Raw genomic sequence first — 20,997 nt, 5'->3', positions numbered from 1 at the left:
AAATAAATAAATGGGAAAAAAAAAGAAGTGGTATTGCTGGGTAAAGGTCATAATGTATTTCCTTTTCATTTTAATGTCATTTATCAGTGGCAAATTTTCTTGGTCACTTTTTGAAGACTTATTAGTAGAAGTGGGGTTAATGATATAAAAAAGATTCTTGTTATACTTTTAATGAGTAAAGTTATTCATTGTTCATTGAACAATGAAGAATTTGGGTTTTTAATTTTTTTGTCTTTATGCCAAAAGAATAATTACATAAAAATTGCAAAAAAATGAAGATAAATTTAAAATGACTTTTGTATATTCGTGACATTCGTGGTACCTAATTGGGGGTGAACACATGTTCTTAGTACATTCCTGGTTTATGCCTGTTTTTGTATGTGTAATTATAAAGGGTACTCCCTTTTGCACTCAAAAATGGACTATAAATCATAAGCTTACTGTGGGGAGATCAAGCAAATAAATTAGTAATTGCTTATTTCCTACAACATCAGCTCCTATTTCAACCAGAACTACCTGCTTGGCCCCTAAGGCTTAAGCTCTTCATGTGCATTCTCAGATCAAGCCATCCTGCTATTGGAAAGAGTGGGCTTTGCAGTCAGACAAATCTGCTCTCAAACCACAGCTCCATGACTTACCAACCACAGGATTAGGCTAAGTTATTTACACCAGGCTGTCCAATAGCACTTTTGCTGTCATGGAAATGTTCTAGAACAGCACTGTTTAATATGGCAGCTACTGACCATATGTGGCTACTGAGCCCTTGCAGTGTGAATGATGAACTTGATTTTTGGTCTTATTTAATTTAATTAAAATTTAAAAATAAATAGTCACATATGGCTACCATAGTAGAGAGTGCAAAACCTTTTTGAGCCTCAGCATACTCTCTTAAAAATAGAGATAATAGGTCGGGCACAGTGGCTCATGCCTGTAATCCCAGCACTTTACGAGACTGAAGCAGGTGGATCACCTGAGGTCAGGAGTTTGAAACCAGCCTGGCCAACATGGAATAACCCTGTCTCTACTAAAAAATACAAAAATTATCCAGGCATGGTGGCTCATGCCTATAATCCCAGCTACTAGGGCAGCTGAGGCAGGAGGATCGCTTGAACCCGGGAGGTGGAGGGTCAGTGAGCCGAGATCATGCCACTGTACTCCAGCCTGGGCAACAGAGTAAGACACCATTAAAAAAAAAAAAAGCAGAGATAATAATACCTACTTTCCAAAGTTGTAAAATATTTCAGAAAATGTTTCACATGTAATTGGCACTCAATTTTCATTATATTTATGTAGACTACTAGATTCTGTTTTCCAACTGAGTTGACCAGCTCTTTGTCTCTTTACCTTGACATCTCCTTCACTCTCACTTTCCTTATGTTCAATCAATCATCCCCAGAATTTCTGTTCTGGATTTTGACCATTCTAATAAGTCTGTAGGGCTAATCTCATTGTTGTTTAATTTCACTTAATTTAATGATCACATATGATGTGGAACATCTTTTCATATGCTTATTTGTCATCTATATCTCTTCTTTGGGAGGTGGCTTGGTATATTGAGTGATGCTGAGGTATGGGATACAAATGATCTTGTCACCCTGGTACTGAGCATAGTACCCAAAGGTTAGTTTTCAACTTCTTCTCCTTTCTGCCCTTCCACCTCTAGTAGTCTCCAGTATCTGTTGCTGTTTTTATGTCCATGACTACCTGATAGCTTCCACTTGTAAATGTTCTCACATCTATGAGAGATCTATCCCAGCTCAGCTTCCTGAGAGCTGGAACTATAGGCATGTGCCACCATGCCTGGTTAGTTTTTGTATTTTTTGTATAGATGTGGTTTTTGCCATGTTGCCCAGGCTGGCCTTGAATGCCCGGCCTCAAGTGATCTGTCTGCCTCGGCCTCCCAAACTGTTGGGATGACAGACATGAGCCACTATGCCTGGCACATATATTCTGCACAGGTGATCATATCATCTGAAAACAAAGTCAGTTTTATTTCCTCTACCCCAGTCTGTACACTCTTTATACCCTTTCTCTCCTGATTGCATTAACTAGAACTTCCAGAAATGCTGGATTTTTCAATAGTGGACATGAGGCAACAACATAAACATAAAACAACAGTATTTGATTTTCTGTTCCTGTGATAACTTGATTGAGATAATGGCCTCCAGCATACTCTTTTAAAAATAGAGATAATGGGTCAGGCATATTCTAAGGTTCATAATCTTGCTCTGATTATGGCTAGTATTTTTTAACTTGTATGTACAGTATTTTTAAAATTTTTAAAGATGAGTTATATTACTTTTATTTTTAAAAGTTTGTTTAAAATCTAGGTTAAAAATATTATTCCTAACATTTATAAATATTTCCAAATACAGCATTACTTAATTCATGAAGTATAAAAGCTAGAATACTCTAAATTTCCACTATGTATATCTATGTATTTCTTACTCTTACTTTCAGAATATTAGGTTGAAGTAATCATAAATCAACATTGAGCATGTGTTAAGTTATAAAACAAATTCATTTTGTGAGCAAAGATATGCAGTCAGAAAAAATGATCTTAAAATGAATATTGATAACGTTTTTATATGTTGCATTTGAGCACCCAAGAAATTTTAAAATACAGTGGAAGCATCATTGAATGGCTTAAAGTCTTTGTGTTTTCAAAATAAAACAAATAAGAAAAAATATAAATATTTAGAATGAGGTTATGATCATATTGTGCAGGTCCCATGGCAAGATGGCTGAATAGGAACCATTTTGATGTGCAGCTCCCAGTGAGACTGATGAAGAAGGCAGGTGATTTTCATATTTTCAACTGAGGTATCTGGTCACCTCATTGGGACTAGTTGGACAGTGTGTGTGGCCCAAGGAGAGCAAGCCAAAGCAGGATGGGGTGTTGCCTCCACTGGGAAGCACAAGGGGCTGGGGAACTCCCTCTCCTAGCCAAGGGAAGCCATTAGGGACTGTTTCTTGCACTTTGGCCCAGAAACTGCCCTTTCCAACAGTCTTCACAATCCACAGACCAGGAGATTCCCTGAAGTACCTACGCACCCACCAGGGCCCTGAGTTTCAAGCACAAAACTGGGTGGCTGGTTGAGCAGAAACTGAGCTAGCCACAGCCATTTTTTTTTCATATGCCAGTGGCTCCTACAACACCAGTGAGACAGAACCATTCACTCCCTTGGAAAAGGGGCTGAAGCCAGGGAGCCAAGTGGTCTGGCTTGGAGGATCCCACCCTCACTAAGACCAGCAAGCTAAGATCAACTGGCTTGAAATTCTCGCAGCTGGCACAGAAGTCTGAGCTCGACCTGGGGCATTTGAGCTCAGTGGGGGGAAGGGAGTCCAGCATTGCTGAGGCTCAAATAGGCGGTTTCAACCCCATAGTGTAAGCAAGGCTACTGGGAAAGGTGAGCTGGGAAGACACCAACACAGCTCAGCAGCTGGAGGCACTGTCTCACTAGATGTCCTCACTGGGCAGGGCATCTCTGAAAAAAGGCAGCAGCCCATCAGGGATTTATAAATAGAGCCCCCATCTTCCTGGGACAGAAGACCTGGGAAAAGGGGCAGTAGTGGGTCCAGCTTCAGCAGACCTGCCTGGCATCTCTGAAGAGAGCAGTGGATTTCCCAACACAGTATTTGAGGATTGAGCTCTGAAAAAGGACAGACTGCCTCAAGTGGCTCCCTGACCCCAGAGTATCCTGACTGGGAGACACCTCCCAGTAGCAGCTGACAGACATCTCATACAGTAGAGCTCTGGTTGGCATTTAGCTTCTACCCATCTGGGACAAAGCTACCAGAGGAAGGAACAGGCAGCCATCTTTGCTGTTCTGCAGCCTCCAATGGTGATTCCCAGCCAAGGAGGGTCTGGAGTGGACCTCCAGCAAACTCCAGCATATTTGCAGCAGAGAGGCCTGACTGTTAAAAGGAAAACTAACAAACAGAAAGAAATAGTTTCAATAGCAACAAAAGGATGTCAACTCAGAGACTCCATCCAAAAGTCACTGACCTCAAAGATCAAAGAAAGATAAATCCATGAAGATGGGCAGAAACCAGCACAAAAAGGCTGAAAACTTCAAAAACCAGAATGCCTCTTCTCCTTGAAGATCACAGCTCCTTGCCAGCAAGGGAACAAAACTGGATGGAGAATGAGTTTGCTGAATTGACAGAAGCAGCCTTCAGAAGGTGAGTAATAACAAACTTTTCTGAGCTAAAGGAGCATGTTCTAACCCAATGAAAGGAAGCTAAGAACATTGTAAAAAGGTTAGACAAAATGCTAACTAGAATAACCAGGTTAGAGAAAAACATAAATGACCTGGCAGAGCTGAAAAATACAACACAAGAACTTCGTGAAGCCAACACAAGTTTCAATAGCTAAATCGATCAACCGGAAGAAATAATATCAGAGACTGAAGATCAACTCAATGAAATAAAGTGAGAAGACAACGTTAGAGAGAAAAGAGTGAAAAGAAATGAACAAAGCCTCCAAGAAATATGGGACTATGTGAAAAGACCAAATCTACGTTTGATTGGTGTACCTGAAAGTGAAGGGGAGAATGGAACCAAGTTGGAAAACACTCTTCAGAATATTATCCAGGAGAACTTTCCCAACCTAGCAAGACAGGCCAACATTCAAATTCAGGAAATACAGAGAACACCATGAAGATACTCCTCGAAAAGAGCAACTCCAAGACACCTAATTGTCAGATTCACCAGGGTTGAAATGAAGAAAAAAATGTTAAGTGTGGTCAGACAGAAAGGTCGGGTCACCCGCAAAGGAAAGTCCATCAGACTAATAGTGGATCACTCTGCAGAAACCCTACGAGCTAGAAGAGAGTCGGGGCCAATATTCAACATTTTTAAGGAAAAGAATTTTCAATCCAGAATTTCATATCCAGCCAAACTAAGCTTCATAAGCGAAGGAGAAATGAAATCTTTTGCAGACAAGCAAATGCTGAGAGATTATGTTACCACCAGGCCTGCCTTACAAGAGCTCCTGAAGGAAGCACTAAAAATGGAAAGGAACAACAAGTACCAGCCACCGCAACAGCATTCCAAATTGCAAAGACCATTGACACTATGAAGAAACTGCATCAACTAATGGGAAAAATAAGCAGCTAGCATCATGATGCCGGGATCAAATTCACACATAACAATATTAACCTTAAATGTAAACAGGCTACATGTCCCAATCAAAAGGTTTGTAGAAGATTAGATGGTTGTAGATGTGCGATCTTATTTCTGTGATTTCTATTCTGTTACATTGGTCTATGTGTCTGTTTTTGTAGAAGTATTATGCTGTTTTGGTTACTGTAGACTTGTAGTATAAAGTCGGGTAGTGTGATGCCTCCAGCTTTGTTCTTTTTGCGTAGGATTGCCTTGGCTATATGGGCTCTTTTTTGGTTTATATGAATTTTAAAATAGTTTTTTTTTCTAATTCTGTGAGGAACATCAATGGTAGTTTAATGTGAATAGCATAAAATCTAAAAATTACCTTGGGTAATGAGGCTATTTTCATAATATTTATTCTTCCTATCCAATGAGGATGGGATGTTTTTCTGTGAGTCCTCTCTTTTTTTTTTTTTTTTTTTGAATTTTTTTTGGGATGGAGTCTTGCTCTGTTGCCCAGGCTGGAGTGCAGTGGCACAATCTCAGCTGACTGCAACCTCCGCCTCCTGGGTTCAAGAGATTCTCCTGCCTCAGCCTCCTGAGCAGCTGGGATTACAGGCGTGTGCCACCATGCCTAGCTAATTTTTGTATTTGTAGCAGAGACAGGGTTTCACCATATTGGTCTGGTGGGTCTCGAACTCCTGACCTTGTGATCCGCCCACCTCAGCCTCCCAAAGTGCTGGGATTACAGGCGTAACCACCAGGCTCGGCCTCCTCTCTTGATTTCTTTGCTCAGAGGTTTGTAGTTATCTTTGAAGAGATCCTTTATGTCCCTTGTTAGCTGTATTCCTAGGTATTTTATTCTGTTTGTAGCAATTGTGAATGAGAATTTATTCCTGATGTGATTCTCTGCTTGCCTTTGTATAGAAATGCTAGTGATTTTTGCACATTAATTTTGTATCCTGAGACTCTGCTGAAGTTACAGTTTAAGAAGCTTTTGGACTGAAATGATGGGGTTTTCTAGATATAGCATTATGTCATCTGCACATAATAATAATATTAATTTTATTGAGATGGAGTCTCAGCTGTTGTCCAGGCTGGAGGGCAGTGGCATGATCTTGGATCACTGCAACCTTTGCCTCTGGGCTAAAGTGATTCTCTTGCCTGAATATCTCAAGTAGCTGGAACTATAGGCATATGTCACCATGCCTGACTAATTTTTATATTTTAGTAGAGATGGGGTTTTGCCATGTTGGCCAGGCTGGTCTTAAACTCCTGACCTCAGGTGATCCACCCACCTCAGCCTCCCAAAATGCTGGGATTACAGGCATAAGCCACTGCACCTGGCCTGAAAACAAAGATAATTTGGCTTCCTCCTTTCCTATTTGAATACCGCTTATTTATTTTTCTTGCCTGGTTTCCCTGGCCAGAACATCCAATACTATGTTGAGCAGTTGAATAGGAGTGATGAGAGAGGGCATCCCTGCCTTGTGCTGTTTTTCAAGGGGAATTCTTCTAGCTTTTGTCCATTCAGTATGATATTGGCTGTGGGTTTGTCATGCTCTTATTATTTTAAGGAATGTTCCTTCAACACTTAGTTTATTTAGAGTTGTTAACATGAAACAGTGTTGAATTTTACTGAAGGCCTTCTCTGTATCTATTGAGATAATCATGGGTTTTTTGTCTTTAGTTATTTTATGTTATTAATATGAATCACATTTATTGATTTGTGATGTTGAACCAAGCTTGCATCCCAGGGATGGAGCCAGTTTGATAATGGTGGATAAGCTTTTTGATGTGCTGCTGGATTCAGCTTTCCAATATTTTACTGAGGATTTTTACATTGATGTTCATCAAGAATATTGGCTTGAAGTTTTCTTTTTTTTTGTTGTATCTCTGCCAGGCTTTGGTATCAGAGTGATGCTGGCCTCATGCAATGAGTTAGGGAGGAGTCCTTCTTTTTCAGTTTTGTTTGGCATACTTTCAGTAGAAATGGTACCAGCTCTTCTTTGTACCGCTGGTAGAATTCAGCTGTGAGTACATCTAGCCCTGTTTTTTTTTTTTTTTTTTTTTTTTTGGTTGGTAGACTATTTATTATTACCTCAGTTCCAGAACTCATTATTGGTCTATTCAAGGATTCAATTTCTTCCTGGTTCAGTATTAGGAGGATGTATGTGTCAAGGAATTTATTCATTTCTTCTAGATTTTGTAGTTCATGTGCATAGAGGTGTTTATAGTATTTTCTAATGGTTGTTTGTATATCTGTGGGGTCAGTGGTAAAACCCCCCTTATCATTTCTGATTGTGTTTAATTCTTCTCTTTTCTCATTAGTGCAGCTTAGTGTTCTATTTTATTAATTTTTGGAAAAAAAAACCAGCTCCTGGATTCATTGATTTTTTTTTTTTTGTAGGGGTTTTCATGTCTCTGTCTCCTTCAGTTCAGCTCTGATCTTGGTTATTTCTTGTTTTCTGCTAGCTTTGGGGTTTGTTTGCTCTTGGTTCTTTTGTTATTTTGGTTGTGAGGTTAGGTTATTAACTTCATATCTTTCTAGCTTTTAGATGTGGACATTCAGTGCTATAAATTTCCGTCTTAACACTTAGCTGCATCCCAGAGACTGCCATATTTTCTCTGTTCTCATTAGTTTCAAAGAACTTCTTAATTTCTGCCTTAATTTTATTATTTACTTAGGTGGTGTTCGGGAGCAAGTTGTTCAATTTCTGCCATAGTTGTGTGGTTTCTAGTTAGTTTCTTAAATTTGAGTTCTAATTGGATTGCACTGTGGTCTGAGAAGGCTGTTTGTTATGATTTCAGCTATTTTTCATTTGCTGAGGAATGTTTTACTTCTGAATATGTGATCAATTTTAGATTAAACGCTGTGTGGCAACGAGAAGGATGTATATTCTGTTGTTGTGGGGTGGAGATTTCTGGAGATAGCTTTTAAGTCCATTTGATCTAGAGCTGAGTTCAGGTCCTGAATATCTTTGATAATTTTCTGTCTTGATGATGTGTCTAATATTGTTAGTGGGGCGATAATGTCTCCCACTCTTATTTTGTGGAAGTCTAAGCTCTTTGTAGGTCTCTACGAACTTCCTTTATGAATCTGAGTACTCCTACTTTTTTTTTTTTTAATCTCTGTTGGTTTAAATTCTATTTTGTCATAAACTAGAATTGTGACCCTTGCTTTTTTCTGTTTTCCATTTGCTTGGTACTTTTTCCTCTATCCCTTTATTTTGAACCTATGTGTGTCTTTGCACTTGAGATGCGTCTCTTGTAGACAGTATCCCAGGAGTTTTAGCTCTTTATCTAGTTCGCCATTCTGTGTCTTTTAATTGTGGCACTTAGCCCATTTACATTTGACGTTAGTATTGTTATATGTGAATTTGATTCTGTCATTATGATGCTGACTGGTTATTTTGCAGACTTGTTGATACAGTTGCTTCATAGTGTCACTGGTCTGTGTACCTCAAAGTGTTTTTGTAGTGGCTGGTACCAGTTTTTCCTTTCCATATTTACTGCTTTCTTCAGGAGCTCTTGCAAGGCAGGCCTGGTGGTGATGAATTTCTTCAGAATTTGCTTGTCTGAAAAGGATTTTATATCTCCATTGCTTATGAAACCTAGTTTGGTAGGATATAAAATTCTGGGTTAAAAATTATTTTAAGAATGTTAAATATTGGCCCCCACTCTCTTTTGATTTATAGGGTTTCTGCTGAGAGATCTGCTGTTAGTCTGATGGCTTCCCTTTGCAGATAACCCGGTCTTTCTCTCTGTCTGTACCCTAACATTTTTTCTTTCATTTTGACCTTGGCAAATCTGATAATTATGTGTCTTGGGACTGATCTTTTTGTGGAGCATTTTACTAGGTGATATGATTTGGCTGTGCTCTCACCCAAATATCATCTTGAATTCTAGCTCTTATAATTCCCATGTGTCATGGGAGGGATGTGGTGGGAGGCAATTGAATCATGGGGGCGGGTCTTTCCCATGCTGTACTCATGATAATAAGTCCCACAATATCTGAGATCTGATGCTAAAGGGGAGTTCCCATACACATGCTCTCTTGCCTGCTGCCATGTAAGATGTGATTTTGCTCCTCATTCATCTTCTGCTTCAATTGTGAGTCCTCCCAGCCATGTGGAACTGTAAGTCAATTAAACCTCTTTCCTTATAAACTACCCAGTCGCAGATATATCTTTATTAGCAGTATGAGAACAGACTAATACACTGGGGTTCTCTGCAGTTCCTGAATTTGAATATTGCCTATCTTGCTAGGTTGGGATGTTCTACTGAATGATATCCTGAAGCATGTTTTCTAACTTGGTTCCATTCTTCTGGCCTCTTTCAGGTACCCCAATCACTTGTAGGTTTAGTCTTTCTAAATAACTCCATATTTCCAAGAGGTTTTGTTCATTCTTTTTTATTCCTTTTTTTTTCTCTATTCTTGTCTGCCTATCTTATTTCAGAAAGACAGTCTTCAAGTTCTGAGATTCTTTCTTCTGCTTGGTCTATTCTGCTATTGATACTTGTGATTGCACTGTGAAGTTCTTGTGTTGTGCTTTTCAGCTCCATCAAGTTGGTTATTTTCCTCTCTAAACTGGCTATTCTTGCTGTCAGCTCCTATATTGTTTTATCCTGATTTTTAACTTCTTTACGTTGGGTTACAAAATACTTCTTTAGCTCAGTGAAGTTTGTTACTATCCACCTTCTGAGGCCTACTTCTGTCAATTCAGTCATTTCAGCCTCAGCCTAGTGCTGTGCCCTTGCTGGAGAGATGTTGTGGCCATTTGGAGGAGAAGAGGCACTCTGACTTTCTGAGTTTTCAGCACTTTTGCATTAATTTTTTTCTCATCTTTGCGGGATTATTTACCTTTGATCTTTGAGGTCACTGACCTTTGAATGGGTTTTTTTGTAGAGTCTTTGTGGTGGTTGTTTTTTTCTGTTTATTTGTTTTTCTTTTAACAGTCAGGCTACTCTATCATAGAGCTGCTATGTTTGCTGGAAGTTCACTCCAGACCTTAGTTACCTCAGTTTTTCCATACCTGGAGGTATCACCAAGAAAGGCTGTGAAACAGCAAAGATGGCAGCCCCCTCCTTCCTCTGGAAGCTTCATCTTAGGGGTGTACTGACCTGTTGCTTCCCAAACATACCTGTAGGAGGTAGCTGGAGACCCCTGTTAGGAGGTCTCACCCAGTCAGGAGGAAGAGGATCAGCAACCAGCATAAAGTAGTCTGGTTGCTTTTTGGTAGAGCAGGTGTTCTGTGTTGGGGGGAACCCTTCCTTGTCTAGACCATTTGTGTTCTCCAAAGCTGGCAGGCTAGAATGGCTGAGTTGACCAAACTGCAGAGAAAGCGACTGCCTATTCTTCTTGGGAACTCAGACCCGTCTCAGGCAGATTTCAGCCTGTTGCCATCAGCTGGCTGGAATTCCAAGCCAGTGGGACTTAACTTGTGTGGCGTCATGATTGTGGGACCTGCAGAACAAGGCTGCTTGGCTCCCTGGATTCAGCCCCCTTCCTAGAGATATGTGCAGGTGGATTTCCCAGCTGACCGGGGATCCTGGGACTGCAGTATTTAAAACTCTGTGTGCCTGAGCGGCTGCTCTACCAATATTGGCCACAAAGCCCAGTGGCATGAGCTCATGAGGGGATCTCCTGATCCACTGATTGCAAAGATCTGTGGGAGGAGCATGGTTTCCCAGATTGTGTTGCACAATTACTCACTGCTTCCCTTGGTAGGGGTGGGGGTTCCTTTGGCTCCGTGCTGCTCCTGGTTGGGCTGTTGTCCTCCCTGCTCCCACCAGCTTCACTGTTTGTGGTTTGAGTTGTTTGCCTAGATAGTTTCAATGTGAGAACCTGGATATACAGTGGAAGGGGCTAAATTTACTCACTCCTTTGCATTCCTTTCCTTGAGTGCCGACCGAAGCTGCTTCTAACTGGCCATTTTGGATGCCCCACTCCAGAGATTTATTTCAAGGAATTAGCTTAGCTTATACAATTATGGAGGAGACAGGCAAGTCTGAAATCTGCAGGGTAAGCTGCTGGCTGGCTGTACACTCAGGAAAGAGGTGATACTGCAGTATGAGTATAAAAGCAATCTGCTGGCAGAATTTCTTCTTTGGGAGAGTTCAGACTTGTTCTTTCTTGTTTTTGTTTGTTTGTTTTTTGAGACAGGGTCTCCTTCTGTCACACAAGCTAGAGCACAGTGGTGTGATCTCAGCTCACTGCAACCTCTGCCTCCTGGGTTCAGGCAATTCTCTTGCCTCAGCCTCCTAGGTAGCTGGGATTACAGGTGTGCACCACCATGCCTGGCTAATTTTTTTATATTTTTAGTAGAGACAAGGTTTCACCATGTTGGCCAAGCTGGTCTCGAACTCCTGACCTCAAGTGATCTGCCCACCCTGGCCTCCCCAAGTGCTAGAGTCACAGGTGTGAGCCACAGTGCCCGGCCAAGTACAGTCCTTTTCTATTAAAGCCTTCAACTGATTGGATGAGGCCCACCCACATTATAGAGGATAATCAGCTTTGCTCAAAGTCTACTGTGGTAAATGTTAATCTTGTCTAAAAGAAATCTTTACAGAAACATTTAGAATAGTGTTTGACCATACGTCTGGGTAGTGTGGCTCAGCCATATTGACAGATAAAATTAACCATCACATTATTCTTTCTTCTTCTTTCACCAAAAGTCTCTTAGCATCTTCTACCAGTTTGCATATTAAAAAGAGAATTAGGTTGATTCTTGGAAACTTGAAACTCATCTTAGTGATGTGTATTAATTTTTATGCTCTCATTATTGGACTTTCACATTAGCATGGCCTAATTTCTACTACCAGGAATAAGATGTGTGCTGTGCTAATGGGAAATGATATATTTAGTATTTTGTATGATCATTCTTTAGTGTCTGTGTCCCTTTTATTGGATTAGCGCCCATGTGGAGTGGCTAGATAATAGTGTCCTTTCTGCTTACCCCTGCATTAGGAATAAAAGGGAGAGAAAATATGTATGTGCTCAGGGAAAAAAAATCCATTATTTTAGATATTTATGATATTATAATCAATATAATAGCTTTCAAGCACCTTCTAGTTAGTAAGCTTTTCAGAGTATAAATTAATTCCATATCAGCTGAAACCAGTGACTTTTCCCATGTTGGGTTCATTTGTAGTTATGCATGACTCCACCTTCTCCAACAAGTGTAAAAACTAAGCTCTAATTTTGTCAGCCAATGTAATTAACACAATAACAAAACATAATTAAAAATAGGGCCATTTTCTCAGACCTTTTATAAATATATTATGCTCAGTAGATAGATAACATTTTTGAATTAGAGGAGTTTTAATCAATTCAGTGCTTAAGTACCACAAGAAATTCAATTTTCACAATATGTTAAGTAGCCATATTCAGTTTACAAAATAACATAATTGTGTGAAATGAATCTCTTGATTTGTTTGATTCATCATAGCATTTCTCTTTGTTATATGAAAAAATATAACATTTTGAAGTCAATCTATGTTTCCTTCCAACATTAAGAAAATGGCAGATAATATAGACCCCCTTAAACATGTAGGCCCAGTCTTCTATTTCTCCAAACAAGGGACTTATGATATTTTGGTTTGCCTGAGGAAGAAAGCTGGCTGTTGCTACTAGGGTGAACCAGGGAATAGCCTGGTCTACTCCAGTTAAGGAACAGCTATAAGTTCTCTTTGGAGTTCTGTTGGTTCCTCTAGCAATGAGAAGGGCAAGTGATCCTGGACATGACTATATTTCATTCTATTTTCTGTAACTCTTTTGGTGGTTTATGAACATAGCCCATAATAGGACAAGCTGTTATGGAACAGCTTATGCTTGAGACAAAGAGAATTCAAAGCCATATAGTTCACAGAAAAATAAATACAAATATCCCTAAACATATGAAGAAATATGCAAATTAAGGCCATACAAATTAAAATTATACTAACATACCATATTTCACCCTGATAGGCAGAAAGCCAAAGGTGCGACAGTTCATTCTTTTGGGGAGACGTCGGAAAAACAGTCATTACTGCTTGTTGTTGTTGGGATTGCAAAATGGTATAGCGTGTGTGGCAGGGATACTGACAACATCTAGAAAACAGTCAATGCCTTTATCTTTGGTGCAAATTATTTTGTTGTTGACTCTTCCCCTGCCCCTGATCCATTTTGTTACCCTTCTCCACACTGCTCCAGACCGTGAGATACTAATATCCATTTTGGAAGGCTTCACTCATGTTTCCTTGCAGCTGCCTTAAACCGCTGTAATAAATGAGTAGTTTAACAGACTGGTTCAATTGCTGGTGCCATGGATAAGTCCACTAGCCGTTCTGGGATTCTGTACTCTCTCTTGTCTCTTACTAAACCTCCAAAGTTCTCACATGCTGAAGGGAAAAGCTTTCCTAGAGTTTTGAAAGACAGGCCTTAAGTAAGAAGTGTAAAGAAATGACATTGATAGAATAAGTGGCTCCTATACCGCAGTGATCATAGGAATTGTCAGAGGTGCATTTAAAAGGCAAATTCCTGGTTTCCATCACAGACCAGTGGCATCAGGATCTCAGGTGGGAGGGATGGAAATCTGCAGTTTTCAGATCCACTAGGTTGGATAACTACTGACCAAGATATAGCACAGTTTCTCACGTTTCCCCATTTGTTCTCAATCACTGAGATGTAAACGTGTAGTCCTCTAAAATAACAACAACAGGAATAAACAGCAACACAAAACTAATGCTCTAACAATAGTGAAACTTTGTGGTGTTTACTATGAGGCAGGTACTGCTGGAAACACTTCACTCATGTTAACCCATTGAAGCTTCACAGCTACCCAATAAAGTAGGTACCTTTATTATTCCAACTTTTCAGATGCAGAAAGTGAGGCACAGAATGATTAGGTGACTTGTCCAAGATGCCACAGTTACTAGAGGCAACATGTAAACAAAGAAGGCCATATGGCTCTGGAGTCTGTGTACAGAAATAACACTCCTGTGGTGAAACATTTTTGTGAAATTCTGCTCTCTTTTTTTTTATTTAAAATGTAATAGTATATTGGTGCAAGCTTTGAGGGGTCTCTGTAAATAACCTCGCTTAATATCAAATCAACATTTCACAAATTTATCTCTGAAGCCCTTTTATGTGTAACATTTATTTACATCTTGAAGAAATTGTGTTTTTGACAGAGGAAGACTCTGTCTCAAACAAACAAACAAACAAACAAAAAACTCCCAAAAAAACAACCTGTGTACCAAGGGGCGCATCTGCTAAACAGTAATGTAGAAAAAGGGCATCTTGGTTACAGCGTTCCTCCCCCAACTTTTTAAATATAGTATGCTGTTGTAGACGTTAACCTAGAATCCAGAGACTTAGATTTCAGTTCAGGTACTAGCTGTATCATCCTGACTGATGTTTGAGTACTGTGGACCTCAGTTTCCTCGTCTGAAATGAGCAGTCTGGACTGATTGCCAAGTCTCCTTCTAGCACATGCATGTTTAAGTCTGTGATTTTTGATGGAATGCTCCATGAATAACACTGAATGGACCTATTCATTTTCACTAAAGAGTGAAGAAGAATGGTCTGTAATTTTTGCAGGAGCAATTTAGGTAACTTTGTTTTTGTTTTGTTTTGTGAGAGAGTCTCACTCTGTCACCCAGACAGGAGTGCGGTGGTGCAATCTTGGCTCACTGCAACCTCTTTCTCACGGGTTCAAGCAATTCTTCTGCCTCAGACTCCCCAGTAGCTGGGATTACAGGCACCCGCCACCAGACCTGGCTAATTTTTGTATTTTAGTAGAGACAGGGTTTCACCATTTTGGCCAAGCTGGTCTCAAACTCCTGACCTCAAGTGATCCACCTGCCTCAGCCTTCCAAAGTGCTTGGATTACAGGTGTGAGCCACCACGCCCTGCCAATTTAGGTAACTTTAAAGAAAATATTCTGAACATAAGGAATATATTCAGAACATAAGGACTTTGAAACATTTTACCATGAAAATGTTCCTCCAAAAACAACAATAATAACAATAACCAATTAGCTTTATAAACTGCTACAATTTATAAAGCTCTTTCACCTCCATGTGCCACATTTGGCATCCTCATAGGTAAAGATTACTATTGTTTCCATTTTAAACATGACTAAGGTTTAGTGAGGTTAAATGACTTGCCAACACAAACCAATAAATAGTTGAGCTGATATTTCATATTTCAGTCCATTACAGTACATTTTTCTCCAAACCCCAGATTCTTTCAAATTTCCCACATGAGTTTCAGTGACACCCTGCTGAACAGGCTAGATGGTCATCCATTTAGTAGGATTTGAATGTAGATTCTGAAGGCAGAGGAGGATCTTCTGGTTTGAGGGAAGTGCTGATATTCTTTAAGAATGTTCCTTTGCTTTTTTTCTTTATATTTTCCAATAAAGGCATAGGTATAAACACTATATAGAGTAAAAGACAATTCAAAGTTTAAGTTTAATATGGTGTTGGGATTCTAACCATGTGTTATAATGGTGATTATGCCAGTTATATTTGTATTAAACTCTCATCACTATTACATCATTGGCAGGCCCTGTTTTTCTCTTTGTTAGTTCTAGCTGGGATATTTCTATATTAATCTTTGGAATTATGAGTTGAATAAATAAATCTAGTCCATTTATAGCTTATAAAATGTCCCCTTAGAGTTTCAGGAAATTTTTATGTCTTCGTTATGGAAAATTTCTAATATATATAAAGGTAGAGAAAATTGAATGAAGAATACTCATATAGCCATTTCTTACCTTTACCAGTAATTAACCCACAGCCAATTTCTTGCATCTATACCCCTATTCACTATTCTGCTACTCCTCATCTTGCAAATTCCAGACATTGTACCATTTATTACAGGACATGTTTTGAGTATAAGCGTCCTATTATTTTAATTAAAAATATCAGTGGGGAAAAATAGGAAAAATTTAAGTCATACCTAAATTTTTAACTAGAGGGATAAAACAAAATAGTTTTACCTAAAACAAAACAGTCAATTGACACCAACCTTTATGACAAAAGAAACAGGCAATATTTCTCTTTGGAATGAGGCAAAATAGCATAATTGAACATTAATTGCTTACTTTTCCAGAATGCTTTATAATTCACAAAGCACTTTCAAATAGATTTCATATTCGATGTTCACAGACCTGCAAAGTAAGTAGAATCTTATCTCATTTTAAAGGTAACGAATAAGGCTCAGAAATGATGTATCCAATGTTAACCAACAGACAAGTGACAGAGCTTGAAACTTAAACTAGTCTTAAATTCAATTCTCCATCTCTTTTTCTACAACGCTCTGCAGATGAAATCTCAATTAAGGACCAAATTTGTGTTATCAGTGATCTTTTGTTGTAAATGAAAAATTGCCAACTCAAGCAAACTTGGCAAAAAGAATAATTCGTAATTTCAGGAAAACAAAAACTGCAGGAATAAGTTATGCTCAGATACTGCAGGCCCCAAGTGCTCACACAATACCATTGGAATTCTACCTTGTGCTGTGTATTGATTCTGTTCTCATTTATTTTGATCCCATTCTCTGGCAAGTCTTTCCCCCTGGAGGCAAAGATGGCAACCAATAACTCCAGTCTTATATTCAGTTAATTTACCAGCCTTGGCAAATAGAGAATCATACTGATTGATTAACCCCTACTGAATTAAATGCCTATTCTTGGAGTATGTGTGGGGCTAGTAGCCCCATCTGGTGTGCCCATTAATAATGAGGAGAAGGTGTATTTGGAAAGGGAAATTTGAATGCTGATACAGTAGAAAGGTAAAAAGAGTGCTGTGTACATTAGAGGCAGCAGGTATCCTTGGCATAGTCCTTACAAATGGCAGGAAGTTCAAAAAAATATATTGGAAGGGACTGAATGCCCCAGTCTCTCAGGTAGTCAGACAACCTGTCACTCCCAAATCTTACTGGGAGGATGACAATGCTGTTACTTAAAACTCCAAAACTACTTTGGGTGGCCAAGCGGGTGGATCACGATGTCAAGAGAGTGAGACCACCCTGGCCAACATGGTGAAGCCCCGTGTCTACCAAAAATATGAAACCGCATTTCTATTAAAAATATAAAAATTAGCTGGGCGTGGCGGTGCGCTCCTGTAGTCCCAGCTACTTGGGAGGCTGAGGCAGGAGAATTGCTTGAACCTGGGAGGCGGAGGTCGATAATGAGCCCAGATCGCGCCACTGCACTCCATCCTGGTGCCTGGCAAAGGAGCGAGACTCTGTCTCAAAACAACAACAGCAACAACAACGAAAAACCTCCGAAATGACCTCAAATAGCTACGACCTCAAAAGCACAGGCAACAAAAACAAAAACAGGCAAGTGCGACTATACTAAACTAAAAGTTTCTGCTCAGCCAAGAGCACACTCAGCAGAGTGAAAAGGCAACCTGTGGAGTAGGAGAAAATATTCACAAACTATCCATCCAACAAGGGACTAATGCCAAGAATACACAAGGAACTCAAACAATTTAACAGCAAATAAATAAACTATCCCACTAAAAAGTGGGCAAAGGATCTGAATAGACATTTCTCTAAAGAAGATATGCAAATGGCCTACAAGTATCTGAAAAAGATGCTCAACATCTCTAATCCTCAGAGAAATGCAAATCAAAAGTACAATGGGCTATCATTTTATCCCGGTTAGAATGGCTACTATCAAAAAGAAAAAAAAATAACAGATGCTGGTGAAGATGTGGGGAAAAGGGAACTCTCATTTACTGTTGTGGGAATGTAAATTTGTACACCCACTGCAGAAAACAGTATGCAGATTTCTCAAAAAACTAAAAATAGGGCTCTCATATGATCTGGCAATCCCATGACTGGGTATTTATCCAAAGGAAAGGGAATCAGTATATCAAAGAGATACCTCCGTCTCCATGTTTATTACAGCACTATTCACAATGGCAAAGATGTAGAATCAACCTAAGCATCTGTCAATGGGTGAATGGATAAATTAAAGGCATATATACACAATGGAACACTATTTGGCCATAAAAAGAATGAAATCCTGTTATTTGCATCAACATGGATGGAACTGGAGGTCACTGTGTTAAATGAAATAAGCCAGACATGGAAAGCCAAGTGTTGCATGTTCCCAGTCATATGTGGAAGCTACAAAAATTAATCTCACAGAGGTAGAAAGTAGAATGATAGTTACCAGAGGCTGGGAAGGGTGTGTGTGTTGGAGAATGAGGAATGTCTAGTGGCATGCCGATGGGTGCAAACACACAGTTAGAAGGAATACGTTCTAATATTCAATAGCATAGTAATGTGACTATAGTTAATAACAATGTATTGTATATTTCAAAATATCTAAAGAAGAGGACTGGAAATATTTCCAACACATAGAAATAATAAATGCTCTGTTCCCAACACATAGAACACGTTAAAGTACAGTTCCTGAATAACTACAAGACCTGTGGATGATTAATTTGAAAAGTAAATCATAATCAAGAATTTAAGAACAAGAACATTCCTGCTAGATGGTTCAGGTCCTGATTTTTGTTGTTGTTGTTGTTGTTGTTGTTTTGAGATGGAGTCTCACTCTGTCATCCAGGTTAGAACACAGTGGCACAATCTCAGCTCACTGCAACCTCCACCTCCCAGGCATAAGCACTTCTCCCACCTCAGCCTTCCAAGAAGCTAGGACCACAGGCACATGCCACTACACCTGGCTAATTCTTGTATTTTTGTAGATGAGCAAAGAGGGGGTTTTGCCACGTTGCCCAGGCTGGTCTAGAGTTCTTGAGCTCAAGCAATCTGCCTGCCTCCACCTCCCAAAGTGCTGGGATTACAGGCATGAGCCATCGTGCCCAGCCACATGCCCTAATTATTGAAAGCAAGAGACAATTATTTCATATTTAAAAATTAAAAAGAAATGCAAACACAATAATCTATTTTGAAAGAAAGAGGAAAAAATTTATTTTGGATAAAAGGTGACATTATGTAACATAATGAAGGTAATATGTGATATGTTATTTTCTATGTATAGAAAAGGGTGATAAACATATTCAAGGGGTTTGTAACTATGGGGTGCAGTTTAAAAGATCTGTAAAGGGAGGGTAGCTTTAACCCCTCAGTTTCTTCTGTATGGTTCAAATTTGGTTTTCAGTAGATATGTAGAACATTTATAATAAAAGAAATAAATAGGAAAACAAGATAGTCTAAAATTACTATAATTATTAAGATCAATCTGGAAGTTTTAGGGTAATAAAACATAAAACAAAAATAAAGGTATTGAGAGGAAGCAAAACAGTTACTTTTTTTTTCCATTTATTTATTTTATTGCATTTTAGGTTTTGGGGTACATGTGAAGAACATGCAAGATTGTTGCATAGGTACACACGTGGCAGTGTGGTTTGCTGCCTTCTTCCCCATCACTTACATCTGGCATCTCTCCCCTTGCTGTCTCTCCCCTACTCCCCACCCCGCACCGTCCCTCCCCTGTTTCCCCCCAACTGACCCCGGTGGGTAGTGCTCCCCTCCCTGTGTCCATGTGTTCTCATTGTTCGACACCCGCCTATGAGTGAGAACATGCGGCATTTGATCTTCTGCTCTTCTGTCAGTTTGCTGAGAATGATGGTTTCCAGGTTCATCCATGTCCCTACAAAGGACACAAACTCATCAAAACAGTTACTATTTGCAGATAATATTGTCCACTTAAAAATCCAAGATAATCATCCAGGCACAGTGGCTCACACCTGTAATCCCAGCACTTTGGGAGGCCGAGGCAGGTGGATCACTTGAGGTCAGGAGGTCGAGTCCAGTCTGGCCAACATGGTGAAACCTCATCTCTACTGAAAATACAACAATTAGCAGGGTATGGTGGCAGGAGCCTGTAATCCCAGCTACTCAGGAGGCTAAGGCAAGAGAATGGCTTGAACCCGGGAGGCAGAGGTTGCAGTGAGCTGAGATCATGATACTGCACTCCAGTCTAGGCGACAGAGTGAGACTCTAACTGAAAAAAAACATCCAAGATAATCATTTAAAAAACTGCTAGAATTATTAAAAACTTGGCACCATGGCCACATTCCAAAATCTATTCACTTATTCAACAATGAGTGAATAGCTTCCTTGTGTAGTAGCAGTAATGTAATTAGAATATGTGATGGAATAAAAATAACAACTGCATAGAAGAATAGGCACACCTCATGTTAAGAACACCAGGGAATTTTCCTGCATGGCCTCCAATTATTTTTACTTGCCTAGCATCCATTTCCAGTAACACTTGGTAACTTTTTTAGTATCCATTTTCTTTTCTTCTAAATTGGTAAAGCTGTTGGATTTTGGTGATTATGTGACTCAGGCTGGCTCAGACAATTTCATTCCCCCTGGAATTTGGGTTTTGACTGGATGACATAAAGCTGAAAAATGAAAACTCATCCATCCCAGAAGTGGTGACTGCATGTCGTCCTGATTCCTGCCACCCCAAGCTCTAGAGCTGCTAGGGTTTTAGACGCTTTCCCTGTTTGGTTGTTCTGCTTTTCCTTAGACTTCAGGACGTACCATACAGATCTGTCCTGGCTCCTTCTTTGCCAAAATTAGAAGGAGTGAATCACTAGGCTGTAAAGACCACTACTCAGCACTATTCTAAAGTGGTGTGCTTTACTCAATTAATTTTAAGTCTCATGCCATTATAACTCAAATTTCAACTGAATAAATAGGCCAGAGACAGAATCCATATAATATTAAAGGTCTTGGTACATGATAAAGTGTATACCATGAATAAATAGGTCATAGCTGAAAGCCTATGTGGTGGGAACCAAGAAGCGAGTGTTCGCCTCCACAAGTCCTTGCTGGTGCAGACCAAATGGCAGGCTCTGGGGCATATTGACCTTAAGTTCATTGACACCACCTCCAAGTTTGGCCAT

General features: G+C 39.6%; 1 pseudogene; it reads right to left on the bottom strand.

Annotated features, from left to right (window-relative positions):
* The window catches only part of LOC108305509, a 32,864-nt pseudogene extending 11,867 nt beyond the window's left edge, over positions 1-20,997 (bottom strand).

Source organism: Cebus imitator, unplaced genomic scaffold (genome assembly GCF_001604975.1).
Source record: "Cebus imitator isolate Cc_AM_T3 unplaced genomic scaffold, Cebus_imitator-1.0 Scaffold64, whole genome shotgun sequence".
NCBI lineage: Eukaryota > Metazoa > Chordata > Mammalia > Primates > Cebidae > Cebus > Cebus imitator.
The sequence above is the reverse complement of the archived record's forward strand: the minus strand, read 5'-3'. Positions and strand labels throughout refer to the sequence as shown.